The sequence below is a fragment of the Helianthus annuus genome, chromosome 4 (genome assembly GCF_002127325.2).
Source record: "Helianthus annuus cultivar XRQ/B chromosome 4, HanXRQr2.0-SUNRISE, whole genome shotgun sequence".
NCBI lineage: Eukaryota > Viridiplantae > Streptophyta > Magnoliopsida > Asterales > Asteraceae > Helianthus > Helianthus annuus.
Window position 1 is genome coordinate 55290366 of NC_035436.2, and position 22843 is coordinate 55313208.

General features: G+C 39.2%; 1 non-coding gene across 1 annotated transcript; it reads left to right on the forward strand.

Annotated features, from left to right (window-relative positions):
• Positions 1–15802: 15802 nt before the first annotated feature.
• LOC118491900 lies at positions 15803–15909 on the forward strand. Its single transcript, XR_004892345.1, has one exon. It is a non-coding gene; the product is annotated as a small nucleolar RNA R71 (small nucleolar RNA).
• Positions 15910–22843: the final 6934 nt, after the last annotated feature.

A 22843-nucleotide genomic window follows, 5' to 3' on the forward strand; every position in this document is an offset into this window, starting at 1 on the left:
AGCTTCCAGATAGATACGAGAAATTCTAATGATTCTGTTTTCAGCAATCATTTTCCGATAGCAATACTTCTGCTCTTCAGTACGATCATCTTTCCATGGAATAGGTTCATCGTTATTCGCCATGAATGCGTAACCAACCGCATCTTCTTCCGGTAGAACCTCTTTGCTCCAATCATACCCCTCATCATCATAAATCACCGCAAGAGCCCTAGATTTGTCTCTGTTATCATCAGCCTGCTTCAATCTAGGCGGCTCGGATTTATTCTGATGGTATATTGCCTTCTTGTAGTAATCGTCTCTGAAAGGATTCCCCGACTCATCAGCATAGGCGTTTCTGCATTCTCGTTTGAAGTGACCTTTCTGCTTACACTTGAAGCACGTCACCTTGGATTTTTCGAACCCTAGCTTAGTAGACGGACCACCAATCGTCTTTCTGCCGGTAATTTCCATGAAGCGCTGTGCTCTATGAACAGCACTTGCCATAGCCCAACGAATATCGATTATCTTCCTTCATCAGATTTGTATTCCCGATCTTACCAGCCACCAACCCTTCATATGATTCCAACACAGACACCAAGAAGACCATCTGTTGTTTAGCCGACTCCTCGTCAAAATTCTGAGCATTCTTCAAATCTATTGCGATATTGCATGAAAACTTTGCATCAGAATGACTTGCAGAAGATGAACAACCACTGTGATAACCACTGTGGTTTCCACTGCTTTGACTACTTTGACTTTCTTTGCTTGCTGAAGAAACATTCTCAGCCGAAAATGCAGTCTTTGGAGAAGTTGCTTTTGGCATCATGCTTTTCGGATAATAAAGATCCAAATTTTGTTGATAAGATGAGTGATTGACTTTGTATGTCTTCTTCAGCTCCAACTCATGACTCTCGAGTTTTTCAATCAACAAATCTAACGTCAACTTTTCAGGTGCCTTAATGGTATTTTTCAACATCAGCGCATAGTATCTCCAATCCATCTCGTCCGGTAACGAATCGAACAATTTGTCGATAAGCTCATCCTCAGGATATGTGATATCATGTCGTGCTAATTCCAGCTTCAGATGACCAAATCTTTCTATCATTTTACAAACCGACTCGTTCTTTAGACATCCAAAAAGATCAAATTCTTTTCTAAGAAGTTTTCGTTTGTTTTTCACAATTTCCTCGCTTCCTAAACATTTTGCTCTAAGTTTGTTCCACAGATCTTTAGCGTTTGAATAATCAATCAAAGAAATAATGTCTTCTCGAACCGATTGAAATAACAAAGCCACACACTTTTGCTCGACTACAAATGCATCAATCTCTTCAGCCGATCTTAACGCTTCACCATTTTTGTTTCCATTTGCATAACCGTTCTTCAAACTTTTCCAACTGGGAAATGCGAAAGCCATCAGCCAATCTTCAAACTTCCTAGACCACCGACTGTACTCCTCGATAGCCATAAGCTTTGGGGGTCTATTGAATGTTCCGAAGGCACTTTCCGATTCCCAAGCTTCCTTTTTCTTTTCTTTCGGCGGATTTTCATTTTCTTTGCTTGATGAAGTATCATCGTTTCCAGAATTTCCCGTGAATGCGTACATGTCGCTGAACGGGTTCAAGAAAATATCATCCATTGTGAACGTAGCTGCAAAATCAATCAACACTTAGAAAAATTTTTCAAGTTTTTGAAAACTGTGACAAACAAGCGGAATCAGTATGACTGATAAGCGAAACCAGATATAGGGTGACAGACAAGCGGAACTCCAATGTTCTAATAAGCGAAACAGGAAAATGTCTATTGAAGCGAAACTACACTTGTCTGTTCAAGCGAAACTATATGGTACGAATAAGCGAAAGTCCGTTCAAGCGGAACTAATCTGTCCGTACAAGCGAAACCTACAAGCGGAAGTAGGTATTTCAAGCGGAACTAGGTTATTTCAAGCGGAACCTATGAGCGAAACTAGGTCTTTTCAAGCGGAATGTCCCTATAAGCGGAAGTATCAAGCGGAACCACTGATTGTCCGTATAAGCGGAACCTAGTTCTAACCAGTTTTCACCATGTTTTAGTCTGAATTTTAACTTGAAACTTTCTAGGGTTTGTTAATACTGTATATCACACAATATAGTCAAAATTCAGGCCATTTCAACCGTAAGAACCACTTCAAATTGAAAAAGTATGAGAGAAAGTGAGTAGAAAAGAGAGAATTCTGCAGATTTCAGCTGTAGTAGTATGAACTCCTCGTCTTGAGCTCTGATACCACTTGTTGGACCGTGTTCCGACCCTAAACAGTCAGTTGAGATAGTTCATCTTCACATATAAAGGCAGAATCAATATATGCAAAGTAACACAACTTATCCTTTTCAATTCCTTCTCTTTTATTGCTTTCTGAAGTGAATTTGACAGAGTTTCACACCTAAAGCATGCAACAGTTTCGCTTCAACGTACACCAATAACTATCTGAGATTTCGCTTATGACTGCTATATATAACCCCAGTGATTTCGCTTGTATTACCATGACTTTCAAGCGAAACCTTCACAATTACCTAATAAGCAAAACCTTCAATGACAAATAAGCGGAACCACTAACAACTTATACACACAAGCGAAACTACATATAAAACATGTAATTGACTTTCTAACTCCTAGATTGACCTATCTTGACCTAAGACGTAATGCAGACGAAGTCAACAGACATTCCATGCATCAACACTTTTCCAACGCCTTGTGCGACTTGTCTCGCACCTCAAGCCCTTTCTTCATCTCCGTCTGGATCTCTTGGTTTGAATCTTTGATAGCATTCATAATCACGTCAAGCTTAGAGTTCAATGGGTCATCACCACCCGATTGAGAGTTTGAATTACCACCCCCATTACCGCCTTCGTTGTAGCCCCGTTGATAGTTATTATCACGGTTTTGATACCCTAGCCACTTCCTTGGTTATAATTCCTTTGGTAAACCCATTGGTGATTTTGGTATGAAGACCACCTTGATTCCATGGTTGGAAATTCGGGTTCATTTGGCTGGAGGCATTACCATACCTAAAATTAGGATGGTTCCTCAACCCGGGGTGGTAAATGTTGGAGTTCAGATCATATGGTTTCCGATCTCCGTACACTTGACTCACGCCTCGGTGGTTTGTGCCATGTTCACTTGGAACTCATTGGTCCAGTTACCAATACCACCACAATCTTCACACACTACAAATTGTACCGCACCAACATCCTTTTTCTTCATACGGGCCAATTCTCGTTCCAACATAGCAATCCGATCTTTGGCACTTGAATTGAGATTAGGAAGTGACCGAGAAATTGGATGTTTCTTAGCCTGGTCCGCCGTAGCCACGGCCTTGGAGTTCTTACTCATCCTCTCTAAAAATTTCCAATCGTCCTCCTCATGATTATTTAATAACGTCCCATTACTTTCCAATTGCATATACTTATGCTCTTCGGCATCCAACCCCCTCACGGCGCACTTGAGTGATTCTTATCTTTAGATTTAGTGATGAGGACACTTTCGAACTAGATCTTTGAAGCGGGTGAAAGCTTCATGCAACAGTTCACCAGGTAGTTGCTGAAATGACTGAATCTTGTCTCTAGCATCGTCGGTCTTCGCTATGGCATAGTACTCGTCAAGAAAAACTTGTTGCATTTCTGCCCAAGTACGAATACTACCCGCCAGAAGTGTGAGGAACCACTGCTTCGCTTTATCCTTCAATGAGAACTGGAACAACCTCAACCTCACTTCGTCTTGTATGAATCATGACCTTAGATGGTGCTACACAAGGCAAAATATTCAGCTAAGCGTGTATATGGTTCATCGTTGGTCCTACCATTGAAGTGGGGTAGGATGTTAATGTAATTGGGTTTGCATTCGAAAGATTGTCTTCCTTGAGGTGGAGGAGCAATGGGTGAGTCGTTCTCGGTAATCATTGGCCTAAACCGACCATTAACGCCTCGGGGCGCTTGTTGTTGAAATTGACATCCTTGGGGACCATTGACTACTTGGTTGACCAGTTTTGGTTAACCCGTTGATTACCCCCGCCAACGAATTGTGGAATCTGATTACAGTTGGCATTATTGTTGTTGCCATCAACCCGGTTCCATTGGTTGTTGTATCGTGGTTGATGATTATTGATGTAACTGTCATTATGGGCGTAGTCGTACCCATAATCGTCAACGTTCTCCATGTAATTGGCATCTTTATAGCCAATATCCTCATCTTCAAAACCCCTATCGTTGTAGAAGTTCCCATTGTTGCTGTCATCCCACCGTCATCTTTGAACCCATCATCATAATTCCCCCCATTTTCTGAGTATTCCAAGTGAATACTAACATGTTTCATTGATTGATAACCCAGAACGCTATACAACTCATCATCGGAGATATTATTTCTCAACTCATCGAGGTTGAGAAATTGGGCTTCGCTCGCGGGATTGCCATGATTTTGGTTAACCCCACGGTTGGGATTAACATTTCGGTTGTTGAGGTTTGGTTGTAATGGGTTTTGACGGTTAGGGTTTTGAGGTGGAGGTGTGGGTGTACGTTGGTTGTTGTTTTGGTTTTGGGTATGGTTTAGATGTTGTGGTGTTAGGGGTCTCGAATTGTTACCACTCCCCAGTCAGTTGTTTTGAATGTTTTGGTTTTGGGGAGGATAATCTTGGTATTAGTGTTGGTTTTGGGTTTGGTTGTTGGGTTGGCTGGAGTTTTGGCTATCCATTTGGACGGGTCCAAAGGATGGGGTATGATTGACTTTAGGTTGGGTGGGTTAGGGGCACGTGTTGCCTCTAACCGGTTGGCTAAGTTTCATCTAACCACTAGCTCGATCTCCGGTTCAAACACACTTGGTGAGGTTCTTCTGGAATTTCGTGTATGCATGCACTATCTGTATCCTGCACAAGTAAAACACCCGCATAACAAAAAAGCAAAATGATAAAAAGAAAGAAGCACTTAAACAGATAATCACAAAAAGCAAACAAAGTCCTAACACAAAGCGCACGAACTCCCCGACAACGGCACCAAAATTTGATCGGGTTGTCGCGTCCTGGTTAAAGATAATACTTATAAGCCCGAATTACCCTTAACTTTGAGTTAGTGGTAGTACGAGGTCGATCCATGAAGAGTTTGTGGTTTGTATTTGGACGTAATTGATTATTAATGTTTGTCACGAATTATGAAGTTTACTATGTTGATTAATGGTTTTTATTTGATTTGAAAAGTGTTTTGGAATTAACGATGAATTTGTTACGAAATTATTTAACTACGAAAAACTTGAACACTTTTGATTGCACGAAAACTTGATTGTTTGATTAAAACGATAATTGGAGAACAAGTTTCACACCCGCTTCGACAATTGCAAGGCCTAAGGTTTCACAACGTTGTTAACCTGATTTAGTTGAATTTGATGATTAACGGTTTTAGTGTCACGAGGCTTAGGTGCCAATTGCTATCAACGTTTCAAGAACGGACCGCAATGCACTTCTTTACCTAGGACATGTAGATCCTATCGAATGATAAGGCATAAATACACAAACTTGTTTTGCAAAGTCAAATTTTATAATCACTCAACAATTCACAAATATAGTTCAAATGCAAATCAATCAATTCAAATATAAACTCAAATTGTCACAAATCATATACTAAACATGTATCAAACCCTAGAAACCATACAAAAGTCTACATATCACACCCCGGTATTTACAGCTCAGCCCGGTGGGCCCAGTGGGGAGTATCGTGACGTAAGATTGGTATCGTCATGGTCAAACATACACAGAATAGCACATCAGAATTCTTGGGATATAAAATATTATTACAAACCCATATGTCTGAAAATATCAAAGTATTAATTATAGACGAGCTTGTAATATCAAATCCACAGGCGGATCATTACATAATGTATAAAATGAAGTTTAGCAGACTTTAAGGCATCTTTAAGGATTTGCAAGATCCTCTATTTCGACACCAAGCAGCTCCCAGCCTATTACGAGTAGTACCTGTCACTTAGTCTTTTGAAAATACGTCAGTTTACACTAGTAAATACAATTAACCGACTCCTTTGAAAATGTTTTATGAAAATTGGTTTAGGTGCACCAGGCATGAAAATCTTTTATAACTTGGGATAATTACATTTATAATCTTGTATACTGAATTACATGTTTGCCATAAATATGGGGCCCGGTACAGAGACTGAGACATGATTAACCGGCACACCACTTATAAACCCATAAAGGAGTTATCCCCAACTTGTGGGTAATTAATATTCTAGTATTGGCATCTTTTCGGTGTATGCCTACACCTTGCGCATCGGTCGTGGCCATTAGCAGTTTTAATGAGCCGAGGATATATCCAGGACATGGTCCCATTAACCCCCATTGTTTAAGTTATCAACAAAACAGTATCAAAACGGGTTATGTGGATTTACTAGCCACAATCTGGCATTTGATTGATACCACACCCGACCAAGCGGTAATAATTTACCTATCCCAAGCCCGTATAAGGGAAAATAAGTTAAAAGTATTTACCTGAGCTAATACTTGATTCACAGCAAAATAACTCAGTCGTATCCAATCTAACAAAATGCAGGTAGCTTTTAATGGGTGGCTCTAGTCTGGAATGATGGTAATATATAACCAATTCAGAATGCTAACGGTCTTATTTAAGTCGTAGTTATAGACCGGCTAGCTTAAAGTATCTAAAACGGTACGATACGCTAGATTAAGCGATGACCGGAATAGAATGTTATTTAGACCCAACACGTATGAAGACTTGTATAATATGGGTAAACTAAGTACATTCTGGATTTTGAAGTAAAAACGATAAGGTTAAACCCGTTTCGGCAAACATACGTAAACTAGTTACGTAAGTCTAACCGTACGCGTATAAGCGATAACGAGTAACCGGATGAGTCATGAACAAGTTCCATATTCCAATATACTTTAAACAAGTTATAATATCAGTGGGATATCAATTTGTATGCCCGTTTAGGTTTTAAAATCAAACTATGCCTCGTAAGGGCGTTTTGGTCATTTTACGACGTATAAAAGGAACTTGAGTACAATCTGATGTTACGATCATAACCATTCTTTGAAAACACTTTATTTATGATATAATATTAGTATGATATCCAACATATATGTGTTTTGTAGTTTAAAACCAAACTATGCTCCGTAGGGGCATTTTGGTAATTTCACACATAGTTTTGAAGGCTAATTTGGGAATCTGAGTTTATAACATATACCTAATGTAAAAATATTTAAAATTATTTATAAAATCAGTAGGTAACAAGTCTTGGTTGGTAGTTATGGTTTAAAGCCATACTATACGCCGAAACGACGTTAAAATCGTTAAATGACGATATGTGCGATTTTTTAGGAAAACTGATGTTATGATCAGTTTTATATGACCAAAATATGTTAATTAATATATCATATCAGTAGTAAAAGGTTTTGTATGAAAATTACGCTTTTAAATCATTTTAGGTGCAAAAGGGCATTATCGTCATTTAAGGACATAATTCAAGAACATATGCGTAAACTCAGTTTGTAAACTGAAGGACATCCCAAATTATCCTAATTATTATATTACATCGGTAGGCAATGAGTTTGGTATGAAAAATTATGCTTAAAACCGATGTATGCGCCTAAAGGGCATTTTGGTTAATTTAAAGCATAATGTACGACATTGCATGCAAACTCAGTTTATGATCGGGTTCGTAACATCAAAATATGTTACTCATGTTAACATATCAGTACCTAAGTTGTTTGAAAGCTTATTTGTCACACCCCCAAAAATACCACCCATGGAAACCCCGCTTGGCGTGTGACAAACCAATAACGAGCCACCAATCATGTTGAACTCATAACAAGTTTTCAAATGAGATTTCCAATTATTAACGTAATGTACCAACAATAAGTTTAATGTAAATCCAACAAGTTCAGCGGAAGCAATAAGTCAATAATAGTTTAACTATTTCAAAGCAAATGTGTATAATCAATAAACCCATCATGTATATCCAATCAGTACGACCCATAACCACTCCAGCTACTCCAGACAGCAAGTTCCAAATCCAAGAAATCTAACGACCTGCGAGCATGCAACAAGTGTATCAAACAACGCTGGTGAGTTCATAGATTAACTATTTCAAAGCGATAAGTCAATACTTAAAACTAAAACATCTCACTACTTAAAACTATGAACTCACCAGCGTTGTCTGATACACTTCTTGCATGCTCGCAGGTCGTTAGATTTCTTGGATTTGGAACTTGCTCTCTGGAGTAGCTGGAGTGGTTATGGGTCGTACTGATTGGATATACATGATGGGTTTATTGATTATACACATTTGCTTTGAAATAGTTAAACTATTATTGACTTATCGCTTCTGTTGCACTTGTTGGATTTACATTAAACTTATTGTTGGTACATTACGTTAATAATTGGAAATTTCATTTGAAAACTTGTTATGAGTTCAACATGATTGGTGGCTCGTTATTGGTTTGTCACACGCCAAGAGGGGTTTCCATGGGTGGCATTTTTGGGGGTGTGACATTATTGGTGTCTAAAACCTTATTTTTTGCTAAAAAGGACATAATAGTCAAAGTACGACATATTAACGGAGCATGCGCAAAAACTCAGATTTCTAGTATGATCATGTAATATAACCTTATAGGGTTATGCTACATTATATTACGATCATAACGGAACCTAAAATCAGTAGTAACTAACCTAGTTCGGTTCAAAATCGAAAGTCAACGTAGAAGTCAAATTTCGCGACTTTCGGTTGCGAACCGACTCTAAAACTGGAATTGATGAGCCGAACATGTTTACACATGTTATAATAATTATTACTAAGTTGTTTAAATGATATAACGTTTTTTAGAACACTTCTAAACTCATATCGCAATTTTTATTAAAAACTGCCCCGTTGACTTTTTTCTAAAACAATATTACGTTGACTCGTCAGTTGACCAAGCAAACATGATTCTTAGGAGGTGCCCTTTTGAGGAGGTTTAACACCTACCTAATTACAATCACGTAGCCATGTTCGTTGTGAAAAATGGCTTGACCGTTTACGGTCTAACTAAAACTCAAAGTGTTTATCGTAAACGCTTGACTTTTCAGCTTTTTAAGCCAAATAAAAGAACTAGCCACGAAAGGATCACTTAAAAGTGGTCCTAGGGACTGAAGAACACTCAAAGGAAGTCCCCAATTGCTTAGGGTCCTCCAATATTGAGAGAAGAAGGAAGAATGAATGAAAGGTGCAAGTGTTCAAGTGAAATTTAAGGTCCTTATATAGTTTTTGAGAAATGCTAGGATCTTGACAAATGTTTAGGGGATTGCTTAGGACGTTAACAAGTGTCTAACCAGGTTTTTAAAACCATTAACAACCCATGGATTGCTCAAATGGTTTAGATTATATGTGTGGAGAACAAGGAAAGAATTAATAATAAAAAAATACTTTCTAACTTTCAAAAGTGACATAAATTGCACATAACTTTTCTAGTTTCATGTATATTTTTATTATCAGATGTGAAAGTGTTAGTGGCCAATCTTCCGCACACCCGGGAGTTTCACTGAGCATTATGAAGTTCCCGGTTCGTTCAAAAGGCCTCTCAAAGGTGTAGTTTCACGCGTTGACGCTTTTAGTCCTTTTAACGCACAAAGTTGTGCGTAATATTGTTTAATGCTATCAAAGCCTTGCATGGCCCATATTAGGCATTCCTGAGAGTATTATCGAACATCACGACACTTTGGGTTCGTTAAAAGGTCATTCAGAGGTATAATTAAACATACTGACGCTTTTAATCCCTGTATCTTGCAAACTTGCGCGTATCATTACTTATTGGCATAAAAGCCTTAAATGGCCAATATTAGGCATTCTCGAGAGTATGATTGAACATCATGAAGCTCTCAATTTGTTAAAAGGTCACTCAGAGGTAAGAATTAACTTGTTGACGCTTTTAACCCTTCGTCGCGCAAACGCTCAAAAAATTACGCAAACGGCTCCTCTCGACCAACAAGTGGCTCATTTGTGAATACGAATACCGTGAAAGGTCATTCAGAGGCTTAGTTTAAGCATGTTGACACTTTCAGTCCTTCCACATTCAAAGTTTTTGATTTTTCGCAAAATTGGTCCCTAATAGTCAACGTTTGACTTTAGTAGGGTTTAGTACACGTGTCAACACATCATTGGACGTGATTTTACGAGGTGTTACACTACACCGGGGTAAAACTGAAAGAATTTGCCGCTCATGGTGAACGGAACGTGATCACCGAATGACTGAAGCTCACACATGAACATCTTGAAGCTTTGATGATGGTAACGGATGATGGTTAGGGTTTATGATTGATGATGATGATGATGGTGGTGGTGGATTGATTGGTGAGATGATGATGGATTAGGGCTAGGATGGATTGGTGGATGATGATTGTGGATGATTATGATGAATGGAATGGATTGAGGATGGTGTTGATGATGGTTCTTGGCTCTAAGAGAGGTGCGTGTATTCAAAATTGCGTAACCCTTTTCTAATGACCCCCAAAATGGGTTTTAACTCATTTAAAACACTCAACAAACAAGAATCAGCGTCGGCCATCAGGGAGTGGCGTCGCCGACGGCACACCATGGCGTCGGCGACGCGTTGCCTATGTCACTTCTCTATCGACGCAATAATTTGTTGTCTAACCGAGTTTCCGGACGACGCATGGTGATGTGCGTGAAGTGTGTTATAATTTTGATATATATTTAAGCCCCTTTTTACACTTTTAGCCAAGTTTTAAATTTATAAAACACGATATTTACTAACACTAAACACACATATGGGCAAGTGCACCCATCGTGGACGTAGTATAGTGTTGGTAAGATACCGAGGTCGTCCAAGGACACAAGAGCTTTTAATACCGGTTTATCCTCAACGTCTAACCAAATCAAAAAGTGAGAAAAATGTTTTAAACTAAGAAAAATAAAAACTAACTAAATGCTGAAAAATAAAATAAAATAAAAACAGATAGACAAGATGAATCACTTGGATCCGACACGTGTGTTAGTATAACCTTTGATTATTTTCGCACTTTTGCACTTGTTTAAGAGATTATCTTAGTTATTGTAGTAGGCCCCTCTTTTGAAGGCGACGTTACCCTCAACCCAGTAGTTTGAGTCAGCAAGGATACAATCCTAAAGGGTCGGATTATTGAAAGATAATGAATTAAGTTATTAATGCAAATTGTGGTAGGCCCCGCTTTCGGCGGTGACGTTACCCTCGGCTAAGTAGTCTGAGTCAGCAGGGATACAGTCCTAAATAGCCGGGTTATAGTATTAATAGTAGTTAACTTATGAGGGGGTCAAAGAGTTTGGATCCCCGCCATCCAATACCTATGGGCATTGAAGGAGATCCTACTAAATTTGACCCAGGTCCCAAGCAGGACCTCTAAACGCTGAACAAGGGCAGGACCCTTACCAAACCGTTCCCTTAACCCCCGACCAGGTAGCCAACATACCTCCATATAGACCGTGGAGATATGAATGGTGAAAATCTTTTATTTTATATAGACAGTAAAATAACGCCAAGACACCACGGACAAACGATAAGGAAAGATCACCTTCAACATAAGTAACTAGTTATTAAAGTCATTAATACAAAACCAAATAAAAAGTGCAAAAGATTAAAAATAAAAAGTATTATACTAAACACTTGTCTTCACCAAGTGATGTAAGAGACTTAGGCAAACATGGCCTTGATTGTCAAGAACTCTTACGATCAATCTTGGATCCCGAGACGACTCACACACTCTACGATGGACAATGGATGATGGTGGTGGATGATGGTGTTATGGTGGTGGTGGGTGGTGGATGAAGTGTGAGAGAGGTGGTGTGCCAAGGGATGAAATGGAATGAAGCCAAGCACCCCTATTTATAGGCTGAACAGAAGGCTGGGCACGGCCCCGTGTCCGCTGGACACGCCCCCGTGCCCGTCTGACATTCTCTCTCTTCATTAATTGTAATTCGCAATTACAATTAATGCGCCTGCTGTACTTTCACCACGCCCCCGTGCCCGCTGGACACGGCCCCGTGGTGGGCAATGGAAGCTTCTACTGGTTTGTCTTTTCTGCTGCTTCCTGGGCACGCCCCCGTGTTCGCTGGACACGGGGCGTGTTCAGTCTCTGTTTTCTCTTCTTTGCCTTGGGAGGTGCCGTTGAGGGTCCGGGCAGTCTACTTTTGTTCCTTTTCTTGTATTTATGCTAGAATTAGTTGTCTTTTTGCTTCTTTTGTGATTTTGAGCTCATTTCATCCTGAAAATACAAAAGGAAGACAAAAACACTCTTTTTCCAACATTAGTACTTAAAAAGGGTTAGTTTTATGCCTTAATTGATGTGATTTATATGTTGCATTTTACACACATCAAATGCCCCCACACTTGAACTTTTGCTTGTCCTCAAGCAAAACTCTTTAAATGTGGCTTACACTCCCAAATGGAATAGGTAGAAGAGAAAGTTTTTTAGCTTGTCCTAGAGTGTCGGGAATCCAAGGTCTTTGTAAGTTTTATTTTTATTTATTTACAATCCTATTCGTTATGATTTATTTTGAACGTTTCATAAGATAAATTACCTATTTGGGCATAGCATGCCTTATTAAAATTCCATTTATATACAAGTTCACATACCTCACGGGGGATCACTCAACACTCGGCCGAAGGTGTATTTTTTTAGTGAATCACTCGAGAGCGGCATGGAACTTACGCCTTCCATAGGCTTGCCAAGCAATCAATCCTCCTCCTTTTTAACTTTTTAACTTTGTAAATATCAAGAGGACTTTTGGGGTGAAGGGTTAGGCTTGGGTTAAAGGTGGGTGGTTGGGTTAGTGGTTAGTAAAAAGGGCGAAAAATCGTAAAAAGCGTCGGTTTTCGTAAAATACCTTGTCTTTAGCGACTTTTTATTTTGAAGTATTTCTCCAAACAAGCTTTTATATAGCTTTTGTTTGTTTTTGACTTCATCATTTATTTATTTATTTTTTTTATCACATAAATAGGCGAGTTTACGAAGAACCGAGCTTGTTACTAAAATAAAGGGTGAAAAATAAAAAATGGTTTTTGGTGGGTAAAAAGGGTTTTGGGGTAATGAAATGAAAGGTTTAGGCTCAAAGGGGCTATCTAGGGGGATTTTGGGTAGGTGATAAAAAAAATGAAAAATAATGGTTTTGAAAGAAAAATGGTTAGTCCTAATGCCTCCATCATTTACTTACTTGGGTTTAAGTTGGTAAGGACCGGGAATGTATTGTTGTGGCAAGTTCTAGATTTGTAAGAACCAAGCGGCTATTCACACAAGAAACGAAAAATGAGCATTTAGTCTAAATATGTATATTTTTATGCTCAATAAAGGCTCAAAACTCACTTTTGTGGGAATGGGTTTTTAATGTGATCAAGTATATATAATCGAATTTTTAACTAGACTTGTTATGCCGTTTCATAATTTTTCTTATGTTGGTTCTTTGTTATCACGACGCTATCGGTTGTAAACTTGTAAAAATATAACCTTTTTAGAACTTGTTATTCCCAACTTAAACTAAGACAAGTAAATAAAAAAATGAAAAAGTTTTTGAAAAAATTTGGGGTGTTTAGCGGTTCCAATAGAGTTTTGTGTAAGGCTTGTGTTTAGGATTTGCAAAATTCAAGGTTTTAGCATCCCCCCCACACTTAAATTACACATTGTCCTCAATGTGTCCAAAAATAAGGTTTTTGGTCGATTAGGATGTGTAAAAGTGGTTTAAAAAGCAAAGATTTTTGTTACTGGTATCCTGGACACGGCCCCGTGGTGACCGGGCACGGCCCCGTGGTCAAGTGCCAGTAACAAAAATTAGAGAATTGAAACAGAAGCCTGGACACGGGGGCGTGTCCGCTGAACACGGCCCGTGTCCAGTTACCTGAACTGGGTGTTTTTCTGCAGGGGGCTCAGCACGGGGACGTGTTGGTTGGGCACGGCCCGTGTTGAGCCTTCTGTGATGGAGATTTGTGTCGGGTTGCTCTGTTCTTCGTGCATGCTTCCATTTTTCTCGTTCCCTTTTTCATCCATTACCACCATGAGTGTGTTTTATTCTGCAAAATAAGACTAAAAAAAATTAAACTAAACTAAGGATAGTTCCGCGGAATGCCTCCGTGGTGCGCCACGTTTATAAGGGTCCTTGGCTAGACCCGATTCGAGGTTATATATTTTCTGAGTGGGATGCTTGGCGTCCCATGTTACGCCGTCGGAGAGCAGCATCCAAGCTCGAATCAATAACCTTCATGTAATTGACCGGGTCGTCATCTTCTATTCTCTTCCCAACTCCGAATTTCACCTCATCATCCCCATACCTCAAGGTGAGTGTCTCGTCATTCATATCCACCACTGCTTGGGCTGTGGCAAGGAAGGGTCTGCCTAGTATAAGGGGGACCTCGGTGTCTTCCTCCATATCGAGTATGACAAAGTCAGCTGGATAAACGAATCTGCTTACCTTTACCAAGATATTCTCGATGACACCTTGTGGGAATTTGACGGATCGATCAGCGAGTTGTATGCTCATTTTTGTAGGGCTCGTGGTTCCCAAGCCGAGCCTTTTGAACACTGACAAGGGCATGAGGTTAATGCTAGCTCCTAGGTCGGCTAAGGCATTGCGAACGGGCGATTCCCCTATTGAGCATGGAATCGTGAAGCTTCCGGGATCGATTTTCTTTTGGGGAAGTTTATTGAGCACGCGGGCAGAGCATTCTTCGCCTAAATTAACTAATTGCAAATTTTCAATTTTTCTCTTATGCGTAAGGAAGTCCCTCATGAATTTAGAGTATTTGGGCATTTGGGTTAGGACTTCGATAAAAGGAATATTGACGTGCAATTGTTTTAACAGACTTTCGAATTTTGCGAATTGCTCATTTGTCTTTTGACGAATTAACCTACCGGGGTACGGAACTCGAGGAGCCTTGGTCGGCTCTGGTGATGGAGGAGAGTTCTTCTCCTGCAGAGGTGTCGGTACTGTTTCTTCCGTTGGCGGTGGCACTTCTGCAGGCCCTACGGTGCGGTTTCGTAGTGTGATGAGGTGAACTTGCGCCTTTGGGTTTGTTTCGGTATTGCTAGGTAATGCGCCTTGCGGTCTCTCGGAAAAATTTTGAGCTATTTGATTTAATTGTTTTTCTATGTTTTGAATGCTAGCTTGTTGATTTCTAAAATTAGATTCTAATTGTAGAAATCTTTCCGAGTTTTTCTTATCAGTGTCAGAGACGAGGCGAGATATAGTATCTTCGAGCCTTTCTCGTCCACCTTGTTGTTGAGTGAAATTTTGTGACTCATTTCTTGGTTGCTGAAAGTTTGTTCGTTGGGTTTGTTGGTTACTACTATTGCCGGGTTCCCTCCAACCAAGGTTTGGGTGGTTTCGCCATCCTTGGTTGTAAGTTCCCGTTGGAGGACCCGACGGCCTAGGTCTATTATCAATGTAGTTTACCATTTCTTGTTGATCGTCTGTTTCTTTCATGCAACTCCAATTTTCATGTGACCCACCACACCCTTCACAAGCCATAACCGAGACTGTTTTTGTCATTTCCAATTTTTTTATCTTTGAAGAAAGAGCCTCGATTTGGGCTTGTAAAGAAGTGCTTTCATCGACCTTATGGGCGCCCGGGGCGATAGATTTATTTCCCCAGGGGGTGTGCCATTGAAAATTGGTTTGAGCAATTTCCTCAATTTGATTATATATTTCGTGTGGGCGTCGATTACCTAAAAGTCCCCCGGAGCTAGAATCAAGTGTCTGCCTAGTGTGTGGCAACAATCCATTATAGAAAGTGGATACTTGTTGCCATATTGCGAGGCCGTGATGGGGACACTTGCGTAATAGCTCCTTGAACCTTTCCCAAGTTTCATATAAGGATTCCCCGTCCTCTTGTGAATATGTATTAATTTCAGCCATTAACTTAGCAGTTTTAGAAGGAGGGAAATACTTATATAGAAATTTTTGGGCTAGTTCATCCCAGGTGTTTACCGATCCAGCTGGGAGGGTGTTGAGCCAAGCTTTCGCTCGGTCTTTTAGTGAGAAGGGAAACATACGGAGGCGGATGGCGTCGTTTGATGCTCCATTGATCCGAAAGGTATCACATATTTCCAAGAAGTTAGTTATATGTAGATGGGGATCCTCGTCCGCAAGCCCATGGAAGGTTGCGGAGTTTTGGAGTATTTGTATCAAATGTGGCCGAAGTTCGAAGTTATTGGCTTCGACATTCGGAGCATTGATAGCGGCGCCTAGATTACCTACGGTGGGTCGTAGATAATCCATAAGGGTACGTTGGTCCGCCATTGGAGGTGGATTACCCGAAACCTTCTCTTGGTTTTTGGATTTTAACCTTTTTCTGAGAAAGCGTTCGGGTTCTTCTAGTGGTTCTTTTATGTCTTTATTGGAACTGGAGCTCATACACTACGTGAGGGTGGCGTCGGGTTCCAAGTCCTGCAATAAAAACAAAAAACAATGTTGGTCAGAAGGTTCACCACGGCCCCGTGTTGAGCGAACACGGCCCGTGGTCGGAATTTCAGTGATTGTTTTCCAGATCCCAGTTACTGGAAGTTGGACACGACCTCGTGTTGCACCGGCACGGCCCCGTGGTCAGCCTTCTGTAACTTGGAAAACAAAAACTGCCAGTGACGATGCTGAACACGGCCCGTGTCCGATCAGGCACGGCCCCGTGTTGAGCTCTGCAGAAGCTGAAAATCTAAGAAAAAAATCCTAAAAATTTAAAAAAATAAAAATATGATTAGGCCGTTGATTCCTAACTTTCTTAAAATCCTTGTGTCCCCGGCAACGGCGCCAAAAACTTGATGTGCGTGAAGTGTGTTATAATTTTGATATATATTTAAGCCCCTTTTTACACTTTTAGCCAAGTTTTAAATTTATAAAACACGATATTTACTAACACTAAACACACATATGGGCAAGTGCACCCATCGTGGACGTAGTATAGTGTTGGTAAGATACCGAGGTCGTCCAAGGACACAAGAGCTTTTAATACCGGTTTATCCTCAACGTCTAACCAAATCAAAAAGTGAGAAAAATGTTTTAAACTAAGAAAAATAAAAACTAACTAAATGCTGAAAAATAAAATAAAATAAAAACAGATAGACAAGATGAATCACTTGGATCCGACACGAGTGTCAGTATAACCTTTGATTATTTTCGCACTTTTGCACTTGTTTAAGAGATTATCTTAGTTATTGTAGTAGGCCCCTCTTTTGAAGGCGACGTTACCCTCAACCCAGTAGTTTGAGTCAGCAAGGATACAATCCTCAAGGGTCGGATTATTGAAAGATAATGAATTAAGTTATTAATGCAAATTGTGGTAGGCCCCGCTTTCGGCGGTGACGTTACCCTCGGCTAAGTAGTCTGAGTCAGCAGGGATACAGTCCTAAATAGCCGGGTTATAGTATTAATAGTAGTTAACTTATGAGGGGGTCAAAGAGTTTGGATCCCCGCCATCCAATACCTATGGGCATTGAAGGAGATCCTACTAAATTTGACCCAGGTCCCAAGCAGGACCTCTAAACGCTGAACAAGGGCAAGACCCTTACCAAACCGTTCCCTTAACCCCCGACCAGGTAGCCAACATACCTCCATATAGACCGTGGAGATATGAATGGTGAAAATCTTTTATTTTATATAGACAGTAAAATAACGCCAAGACACCACGGACAAACGATAAGGAAAGATCACCTTCAACATAAGTAACTAGTTATTAAAGTCATTAATACAAAACCAAATAAAAAGTGCAAAAGATTAAAAATAAAAAGTATTATACTAAACACTTGTCTTCACCAAGTGATGTAAGAGACTTAGGCAAACATGGCCTTGATTGTCAAGAACTCTTACGATCAATCTTGGATCCCGAGACGACTCACACACTCTACGATGGACAATGGATGATGGATGATGGTGGTGGATGATGGTGTTATGGTGGTGGTGGGTGGTGGATGAAGTGTGAGAGAGGTGGTGTGCCAAGGGATGAAATGGAATGAAGCCAAGCACCCCTATTTATAGGCTGAACAGAAGGCTGGGCACGGCCCCGTGTCCGCTGGACACGCCCCCGTGCCCGTCTGACATTCTCTCTCTTCATTAATTGTAATTCGCAATTACAATTAATGCGCCTGCTGTACTTTCACCACGCCCCCGTGCCCGCTGGACACGGCCCCGTGGTGGGCAATGGAAGCTTCTACTGGTTTGTCTTTTCTGCTGCTTCCTGGGCACGCCCCCGTGTTCGCTGGACACGGGGCGTGTTCAGTCTCTGTTTTCTCTTCTTTGCCTTGGGAGGTGCCGTTGAGGGTCCGGGCAGTCTACTTTTGTTCCTTTTCTTGTATTTATGCTAGAATTAGTTGTCTTTTTGCTTCTTTTGTGATTTTGAGCTCATTTCATCCTGAAAATACAAAAGGAAGACAAAAACACTCTTTTTCCAACATTAGTACTTAAAAAGGGTTAGTTTTATGCCTTAATTGATGTGATTTATATGTTGCATTTTACACACATCACATGGCGTCGCCGACAGCCCAGGAGGGCGTCAGCGACTCAACATATATAAATACTTTCCTGTTTTGCTTATTTCACGTACCCAGTTGATCCTGTTCGCTTCTCGGTGCTCCGTAAAGTTCATGAATAGCTCCTTAAACTCCGTTAGACCTGCAAAACACAATTCTAATCAAAGTAGGCCATTCGAAACCAAAATTCACGTAAAAATATAAACTTACATACGATTAAGCACCGGTTTTCGACCACACATCATAAGGATATATAGGTAAATTTATGAGTTTAATTCATTTATTGTATATACCTAAATTAGCTAACTAATTAAATTTGCAACTCACTTCTAAAATATATTCTTTCAAGATAATCTAATTTATGGTGAAGGACATTTTTCGATATGTATAGGATAAATAGTAAGATATATTTTGTGGCACCGAAACGTGCACCCTGTCCTTTGTTATTTCTAGTTGTTTGCATAGAGTTTTAGCCATGGGGGGTATATACGATAGTATTCTATCATCTTCTTCAGTTCTAACCGTCCCTGATATGGAACCCTTGGCTTGTATTCTCTTAGCACAACTTTCTTCTTCTCCTTCGTTGGCTCCTCCGACCGAGTGGTACTTGTTGCATAGTGCCTGGTATCTTGCACCACGCCTAGAGATGCAATCACATCAGTTTCCTATTCTTGTTCTATTTCTATGGGCTTAAAATCAAAGGACTTGGGAGGTTGTATTTCATTTTCATCTTCATGTTTAATGTCTTTGATTACTCGTTCCAAAAAAAAAAAAAAAAAAAAAAAAAAAAAAAAAAAAAAAAACTATGGAGCTAGGCTGAAAATAAAAAAAATTAAAAAAAGTGACGCATCACAAACAGGATTAACTGAATAAGCTTAGCTCACTACTTGACTCCTTCAAGCGTCTGAGACTTCAAGTTTGATAGATATGGATTCCCAATGTGCTACTTCCCACTTTCAATCGTCAACTTCAATTGTTGTGTTCTTTTGTTTAATCGATTTCTGCCCCTACCCCCTTCAAAGGCCTTTTTAAGTTTTTTTTTATTGGGCTTAAATTTGTGATTTAAATGGGCTAAGCCTAATGAGTATAGTTGGGTACTCGAGTAAATGGTCAAATGGGTTTAGTTGGAAGCGAGTTTAATAGTTTATTGAGCATAAACTAGATCAAACTAGATGGAAGTCCCGGCCGGGATGCGGACCGGGGCTTAGAATTTAAGACGTAATATATATGAATAAAGCATAAATGTTAAGTTCAAAATGTTCATAAAGTGTTATTCGACAGAACAACGTTTATACACATAAACAAACTCCATAATTGATTACATTTCGAATACACCACCTATATGATATATAACAAATGAAAACATAGGAAAAAATACAGGCCATATGTATATAAATAGGTGAAGAACATCACCATAATGTGTCGCTTTCTTATCATCCTTCTTCATCAAAAAAAATCAAAATTACATCGAAATATACAACTTATTTGGAAAAAATAAAGGATCTAGAAGTTATGCCAACTAAATAGACTAATCCAACACTAAGTGACCAAGAATATATTACTCCAAGACACAACTTCAGTTACCCCATTAAAGAGCCTTCTTATCCGTTAACCGACCAACCTATTTGGCTAGATCTACAGGGAGGGCATCCATATGGCCCCCCTTTAAAACGTGTTCGTGTTTGTGTCGGATGACTCGCCGAAAATGTGGTTGAACCAAGACATGTTTGTTAGCGAATGTGAGTATATATATATATATATATATATATATATATATATATATATATATATATATATATATATATATATATATATAACGAATGTGAATATATAACTAGGGGAAGGAGAATGCAAATTCAGAATTCAATACAGGTCGTATAGGCCTATACGATCCGTATAGGGCTTATGTCAATCACTTTAATTACGTCACTTTTAAGTGACAGAAAGCTACATCGTACTTTCTTTAAAAAGTAATACACACCGTATATGCCTATACGATGCGTATTAGGGTTGCATGTGGAGACATTGTCAGCCTTTGACTGACCTTGAAGTTTGAACCAACCTTAATAAGCATCGTATAGGCCTATACGATGCGTATTGAAGGTGTCGATTTAATAATCCAAGTTGTGCCAATAATACGACCCTTGTCAAATTAGATCATGAACATGAGAGAGAAAGAGATATGTCAAAATGCATATACTGTCCTTGAGGATTAAAAGACTTGTTGGTGAGGTGGTGCAATCATAGCCACAAGATGAGTTTCTAGAGTTTTTCCATCTTAAGTAGGTTTTCTAAAAATACTTCACATATATATCATCGCCAACTCTAGGGAGGAGCAGAGTGGGTGCCCAGGACCCACTTTCCCACGGGGCCGAAACTTTGAATATATATATATATAGGGTGAGAATTGGTTACAAAGTCCATTTTTCCTACAAAACGTAGGAAGTGTTCTTATGGTGACATGTGACATCTAGTGAATTTTAACAAAAGGGCATAAATGTAATAAATAATTAAGTTATTTTTGAAAGATTTTCTAAATCAATAAAAGAATATTTTTAACTATCTTTTATCAATTCAAAAGTATAAGTTACATAGTTACGAATCACACATCATTCGTGATCATTCTTCACATTTTTTTGTTTGTTTCAATTGAATTCTATGTATGAAGTCTAATTTTCACAAATTCTTGACGTTATGTTTTACCAGTTTTAGGTTCATTCATAACGTGTCATAGCTTTCATTTTTGCATTTAAACAAATCCTGCATAAACCATTTTCTTGACGATGTGTTTTACCAGTTACAATCCTTCATAAACAATAACGCACATGTGCAGTACACATATAATGCACATTTTCGACGAGTCGTCCGACATAAACACGAGCACGTTTTAAAGGGGTAACTGAAGTTGTGTCTTGGAGTAATATATTCTTGTAGATCTCTTCATCTCTCTGTTTGATTTTGGATAAGATCTCTCCGTCTTTGTTCGAATTTAGATATGACCTGTACAGATTTGTGGTGATTTAGATTTCAGACGGGGGTTGGGGGTTTAGGTTAAGGAAGATGGTGGTGGTGGTGGTGGGGTACGGCGGTGGCTGGTGTGGTACGGCAGTGGCTGGACCGGCTGGTGGTGATGGTCATGGTTGGGGGTGGTTGATGTTTACATTTTATGGTGGTTCTAAGGTATTCCGGTAGGTGGTGGCTGATGCGATGGCAGGTGACGGCGATAGCTGGTGGTTTTGTGTGTGGGTGTTTGTGTGTGTGTGTGTGAGAGAGAGAGAGAGAGAGATAGAAGTTCTAATATAAATAAGATTGATATTCTGTTTATGTTTAATTGAAATAAACAAGTAAAATGTTTATTTAGGTGAAAAGACTCAAATACTCTTACTTTTATCTTTTAAACTACCATAATACCCTTTTAGTTAACAAATTTTTTGGATGGAGTTAGAGCAATGGAGCAAACTGGCGACAAAACCGAAACATCGGGGAGCAAAATGTCCGTTTTTAAATGATTGGGGAAAAACCGTTAAAATGGCCAAACCACATGAAGCAAAAGAGAAGTTTACTCTAAATTCAATTAACCAACCGTTAAAATGGCCAAACCACATAGAGCAAAAGAGAAGTTTACTCTAAATTCAATTAACCTTCTTTCTTCAAATCCCCATGTCTTATTTATTGGTTTTTTTTTCTTTTTTTTTTTTTTGTAAATAGTCACTGTAACAATCACTTATAATAAAATGATGGTGAAGTTTTTTACATCTAAGTTTTCAGATTTAGATTTTCCGGCAAGAGAGAGATCGATTGAGAGAGACGAGGATATGGTTTGATGTACATGTTACATATATGTAACAATATTAGCTACATGTGTAACACTGTTAGATGCATATGTAAAATTTCGTTTTCCAAAATCCACATGGTTTGCACTTTGCAACACTTTTAGTCTCTAACTTGAACCAGCTTGAACCTTTAGATTTGTTAGTTGGGGATTAAATATGTTACAAATTGCAAACCACAAGGATCCTCCATGTATTTTCAGTAGGGACCAAATCCAAAATTTTGGTTAACCACATGGACTTTACTATAACATTTAATATATATTAGTAGTTGAATTCAATATTTTAAATTTAAATTTCTTTTAATAGTATGTTGGGTTTTAATAATAGCTATTTACATATGTCGATTATGTCAAAACCTAGCAACCCCACAACGCAGCGCAGCTTTTAATAGTATGTTTGGTTTTAATAATACATATGGTCATCTATTTACAGGGTCAAGTTATTCTACAAAGGCTTCTAATTGTAAGAAGTGTAAGAAGGATTTATAGAGTGACAAGTGTCCAA